This window comes from Arachis ipaensis, chromosome B09 (genome assembly GCF_000816755.2).
Source record: "Arachis ipaensis cultivar K30076 chromosome B09, Araip1.1, whole genome shotgun sequence".
NCBI lineage: Eukaryota > Viridiplantae > Streptophyta > Magnoliopsida > Fabales > Fabaceae > Arachis > Arachis ipaensis.
The window spans coordinates 142,868,454-142,875,256 of NC_029793.2; positions in this window are offsets into that span (position 1 = coordinate 142,868,454).

A 6,803-nucleotide genomic window follows, 5' to 3' on the forward strand; every position below is an offset into this window, starting at 1 on the left:
GAGAGGTGGTCTTTGAGGCCTGATGTGTTGGTTTGGTGGGCTAAGAATAAGGCTTATTGGGCTTACTGGGCTGTGAGGCTGGCTTCGTGGGCTGAAAATTGGGCTTACTGGGCTGAGCTTTGGGCCTACTGGGCTGTGAGGCTACCTTAGTGGGCTCATAGGTTGGTTTCTTCGGCTGAGGGTGGTTCACTGTGGGAGTTTCCATAGGTTGGGAGTGGTGCATCTTGGCCTGGGAACTGAACTTCTTCTTACTAGTTACTGCTTCCAGAAGAGCTACACCTTTCCCTATGTTGTCCACTACACAGGGCTGTGAGATGCAGTCCTCAAAGTATAGGTTGATCAAATGGTGGTTCCTCCTACAATCCTTGCACATTGCAATCAAGTCAGCATCTGTCACCAACTTCTTCAACCCAGATGGAATTGGAACTCCAGGAACTTTCCACCAACAATTGCCAGCTTCAATGTATCCCAGCTCCTTATAGTAACCCCTTACAAAAGACACATCAAGTGTGTCTCCCTCAACACCCATCAATACCTCAGTGTTATCAGGTTCATAAACCATGTCTGCATCCTCACCCGTCCTAAACAACCCACCATGGTGAAAAACAAACATCATGGGAGGACCCTCCATCTACAATGACAAACACGAAAACATCATAAACAAACATGACCAGCAACAACTGCTCTGTATCAATCACCACCTAGTACACCCAGTTGGTACCAATCAACCTTTAACCCAAAAAAAATATGCAACAGAACCATCACTAAATTTAAACATCACTGACTACTGTCACAGAGCCATACAAAGTAACACAATCTCATACACGAAAATGCTAAAACAACACTAATAAACCCTAAATCAAACGAACACTAACACCACCATAGTAACAATACACCACATCACAGAATAAGTAAGAAATCATATTATGAGTTCAATCCTTACCTCTCAATGTCTCAATGCCTTCTTTTACTAGCAATGCTGCTCCAGTATAACATCTACTCTGCATTCAACGGCCAAAGCCTTTCCACTGTAATCATCTAGCAGCACTAACGATCCTTGTCAGGGTGGTGCAGAGCTTCGATCAAACACTTAGGGCATACCTTGTAGGAGACGACACGTTTTGGAGCGAAAGACAGAGCGATGGTTGATATGAGACAGGAGTAAGGCATCGCAACGTTTCAAAACCTCTTCAGAAGACAATACGGCGACGTTTCAACGCTACTGCCTCACTCAACCAAAACGACGTCATCCTGCTTCACTGCCAACTTGGCAGTTAACGGGCCACGTAAGCGGCCGTTTGCCATCTCATCAACCGAGAAGACGGAAGGACGAACGTGATCAACACGGGTATCTTTCGAGGACGTTTTTGATTAATTTTGACTTTCGGGGACGAAAATGGAGATCGAAGACACTTTCGGAGACGAAATTGACTATTAACTCTTTTTTTATATATAAAATCATTTCTAAAGGTCAGTTTAATTTTAAAATTGTCATTTGGATTAAAATATCCTTTTTCAAAATATTTATTTTTTTTTTCATCACAACATCAGCAACAATAACAACAGAATTAAAAATAAAAATAATGTAACAAACAAAAAAAAACAAAAAAATTAACAATGTAATTAACAAATCAATAAATATCAAAAAATTAGAAATAAAAGAATCAACAATGTAATAGAAGTAAAAATTAATGTAAAAAAACAACAAATTTGTATTTTAAATATAAAAAAATCAACAAAACTAAAAAAAATGCAATTAGAACCCTATAGAACAACGATGAGTATGCGAGGAGCAGCGACTAATGGTGCGAATCAGTGGCGAGCGGCGTGAAACAATAGCGAACGAGGAAAAGGAGCAGAAACGGCGATGCGACGCGTAACTCTTTTTCTCGTCGATCTGCTGACATCGACGTCGAACAGTAGCGCAGTGCATCTTTTCTCGCCAGTATCGTCGTAATCTTTTTTTTTTTCCTTCTTTTTTTGTACACAAAGAAAGTTATAAACCTCATAGACTAAAATCCTCTTTAATTTTTATTTTAATATTAATTTTTCAGATGAGACAAAAAAATGTTGCTAATATAACTAACTTTTTCAATGACGTGGCACATAACTGACTATAACTTCTTATCATATAAAAGGACATACGAAAATTATGCAGAAATTATATACAATCGAAATATAGGTAGAAGCTACTTGAATTTTCATTCCATTTCTTCAAACAATAAAATAAAACTGCGAGAACACGTATTATATCCAAATGGAGTCAATTAGTTCCACGCAAATGATGTATTAGACCATTATCTTATTGGATTCTCTTAAAACTCACGAAATTAAACGTGGAATGATACGTGAAAATAAAAAATTTACACACTTATCTTTATATACAGTTGATAATAAAAAATTATTAAAAATTAGTTTAATTAATAATTTTTGAATATTAACTTCACCTATATGCACGGATCTTTTGCAGCTCCTATCAAAGCTGATTTAAGTTGTTGACTATTCCTGTCAAAGCCTTTGCTTTGCAAAATTTCAAAGTTATTACTAGCAATAATGGAAATTTGAAATTTATTAGTCAATCTGTTTTAAGTTTTAAGTACCATATCTGCACGAAAATTATGCGTGCAAACAACTTAGAAAACATTTTTTTTAAGAGGAATGTTAGGGACAGTAATTTTTGTATTTTGTAATTATTAATTGGCTATCAATAATATTTTTAATGGTGTGAGATTACATCATTTTGATGAAAAATTACTCTTTTTTTTATGATTAAGTGCTGGCCACAAAACACAAGAGTTGTTATCCCCTAAACTTTCTCTTTTTTTAATTATTATTAGGATCTGACTCTTTTAAAATTATTAAATCTATTAAACAAATGTCTTAAATGAGATATTTCATATAAGTAATCTTTTAGTAATAAATTAATAATAAAACAATTAAATTCTTAAAAATTTTTAAGAAGAATTTGTAAATTTAAAAAAAAAATACTAAATTAGTTTTAGAATGGATGATTGAAATATTGGATTTATAGGTCTTTAAAAAATTGATATATTAGACACAATTCATTATTTTGTCAGAAATTTATAAATTAACAGTTACAATTTTTTCTGACTCATTCGGTAAATTTTTCCCCAGATATCTATAAGTCGCTAATTTTTTTAAAGACTTTTTTTTTTTGAATTAAAAAGTGCTCAACACAACAAGGTGGAGCAAACAGATATAAGAAACAGAAGATAACGTAAATAGAAACCCATCAACCCCTCATCTCCAGCATTGCCATCAATAGCCAAAGGGAGTACCACCAATCCACTCATCGGATAGCGAGAAGGACCTGCTGATGACTTCCTCTACTCTTGAGCCATGATTATTGAAGACACGGTTATTCCTTTCTAGCCAAATTGCCCAGATCACAGCAAAGAAGCCAACCAACCACCGCTTTCTCTCAACTTTTCGATGTGAAGCATGTGTCCAACTCTCAAAATGTTGCTTCAGTGTTTCAGGTACGGTCCAAGCCCTTCCAAGGGCAAACAGCCATGCGCACCACACCTGCCAAGTGAGCTCACAGCCAAGAAACAGATGGACAGCCGACTCAGCAGCTTTGCAACATAAAGGACACATGTTATCGAGCTGGCCAATCACCCCTAGCCTGGAAAGCCTTTCTTTAGTATTCACCCTCCCAACCAAGACAAACCAAGTGAACAGTTCAATCCTTTGCGGGACAAATCCCCTCCAAATAACACTAGTGAAGCTATAACTAGTAATTTCCTCCGGGAGGACTACTTCCTGCAACCTCGTCACAAAGGATTTAGTTGAAAAAATACCAGTTCTGTCAAATTTCCAAATCACCTTGTCCTCTCGCTCCATTGTTAGCTTAACCGATCGTAGTGTCTCGTGAAGGTGGTTCAAAAGGTCTAGCTCCCACTGAAACAATTGTCTCCTCCATTGGAAGCTCCATATCCACTCCAACCCATCCCAGAACCCGCAATCCCCTATTACAGATCCTTTAAGATTCGAGACCGAGAAAAGTCTTGGAAATAGATCTTTCAAGACCCCATCAGGGTGCCAGACATCCTCCCAGAACCTGGTTGATCTGCCGTTCCCAACCTCCATTGATAGGCCTCTGATCATTGTCTCCCTAACTTGTGGTTCCCTTATTTGAAGCTGACATATATCCTTCCAAGGACCCCCTCTGGTGGGAACAGGTTGCCCATGCAGCGTCTCAGAAGGGTTCATGTTATTACAAGAGCAGACCACTTTTTTCCAAAGGGGGCACTCCTCTTTCGAAAACCGCCACCACCACTTAAACAAAAGAGCGGTATTCCGAAGCACTGCATCTCCAACTCCCAGACCACCCACCTTTTTAGGTGCCATCACTACCTCCCACTTCACTAGTGGCATCCCCATTCTCCCATCCTCTTGACTCCACAAGAACCGCCGTTGTAAGGAAATCAACTTCTCTGCTACTGCCTTTGGCATCTTGTACAAACTCAGATAATAGATAGGCAAGCTATTCAGGACAGATTTTATGAGCACCAGCTTACCCGCCTTATTGAGCGTCTTTGCTTTCCACAGGCCCAGCTTGTCTTCCACTTTGTCAATCACTGGTTGCCACGTTTTCACAAGCCTCGGATTCGCTCCCAATGAGATGCCCAGGTATCGAACAGGGAGAGTTGCCAAGTAATTTTTTTAAAGACTTATTTGGTGCTTTGATTTTTCCAAGCGCTTATTCTTTTAGTTTATTCCAAAAAAATCTTTTTATTATTCTAATTTTTTTTATTAAATTGCTGAAATGTTTTTTTTTCTTTTTTTTAACAAAAAATAAGGAGACTCGAATTCGCGATTTCTTAGGTAAGTATAGAAAGATTATGCCATTTAAACTATAACTCATTGGCAAATTGTTGAAATGTTTAAATTTATAAAAAAATGTTTCAAGCATTCCCGCTATTGGTAAGTTTAGCAAGTATGATTAGGATACATTTTGTTAGCTAAATTTTGTTTAACTTTTATTGAAAAATGTTAGAGTCATAATTTTTTTTTTTAACATTAGTCAATATTTTGAGTTAATATTTTTTTATATTATGAGAATTTAAATTTTAACTAATACTGTTTTTTTTAATATTGTATATAAAAATACACCTGTTAACTAAATATAAACTTAAAATAAAAAAGTTTGTTAGTATTATTTTTCTTTAAGGCCCAACCGTCCAACTTGCTAAGAAATGCACGTGAATCTTAGGCTTGGAAAATATGTCAATGTATTTTTTGTTACAAAGCTTCGTTGTCGTTTTATATATCTAGTTGACTAGTTGATTTAACATACACTCTTGTGTGTATATATATATATAATACTGTCCTTAATTTGTTGATTAATCAATTTGTGTGTGAATAGGTGTATGATGACCAGTTGCGCAGCCGTGGGTGCATGCGTCCCATGAATATTCTGAGTTACTAGTTACTGCGATATGTGTTGTGTCAGACTTGTATTCTAATTTTCTGAGAAAAATCATACCCTAATCGATGGAGTATAGTTTTCTTTATTTTATAAAAGTTTGAAGTTTCTGCTCATATCATTATCCAAGTTCGTTAATTACTTGATTGATGAACTAATAAGTTCTTAAATTAGTTGCCATTGTGACCTAATGTATAATTGTATATGTAGTTGTTTGTAGGCAAGTAGAATAAGATTTAGCTATTTTGTGATTCAATTTAATTGTAAATTTTAATTCTATAATAATAAAAAATTTACTTTTTTTTGTATTGTTTGTGTTCATGGCACGGTATCTTTCGGTCGGATAGGTGAAGAACTAATCTGTCGCGAATTTAAATGAGTGTTACACATACGAGTCATTTGATTTACAAATCATAAAAGTTAGGAGAAACTTAAGAAAAAACACGCTGACCCCATATACGATTTCTATGGCGTGCTTCGCGTTTCTCCTTCTCCTCCTCCTCTTCCTTCTTCTTCTCCTACTCTTCTTATTCTTCCTCCATGAAAACGAGTTTCTTGCCAAATTTGTTCGATCTCATTCGTGCGTTCTCTCTTTGTCTTTTCATTCATTGTTTTATCTGCGTTTATCGCTGGTATTCTTGCTTCATTTTTTTCGATTTTCATAGTTTCTGAAATCAAGTTTTGAAATCGTTTTGAAAATAATGAAACTTCAGAAATACACCCAAACGATTACAAAAATACACCCAACCGATTACAGAAATACACCCAAATGGTTACAGAAATACACCCAAACGGTTACAGGAATTCACCCAAACGATTACAGAAATACACCCAAAGGATGACAGAAATACACCTAAAGGATTACAAAAATATACCCAAAGGATTTAAAAAATACACCCAAAATTTGTTGAAGTATACCTTATACATAATTCAGAACTCTTCCTCTTTCTCCTCTTCATCTTCTGCTGCTTCTTTTTCTTCATTTTCTTATTTCATATTCTCATAATTCTTTTTGGGAAGAAAAAAATACATAATGTTGCAAAATCAAAAGAAGAACGAGGAGAAACACGACGATGAAGATGAAACACTTCAAAAACGAAGAAGAATAAGAGGCATGGAAAAAGAAGAAAAATGAGAAGAAAAAGAGGAGGCATGGAGAAAGAAAAAAAAAAGGAAAAATAAATGACTTGTATGACTTGTATGGAAAAACGCTTGTATGTAGAGAATTCTTCCGAATTTAAGCTTCATTTATTGAGGGTATATGTTGCAGACTAACAGATTATTATATATATAAAATATCATTTGAACCTCTTACACTTGCTCAAATAGATGAGTGAACTGATCTAAGTTAGAT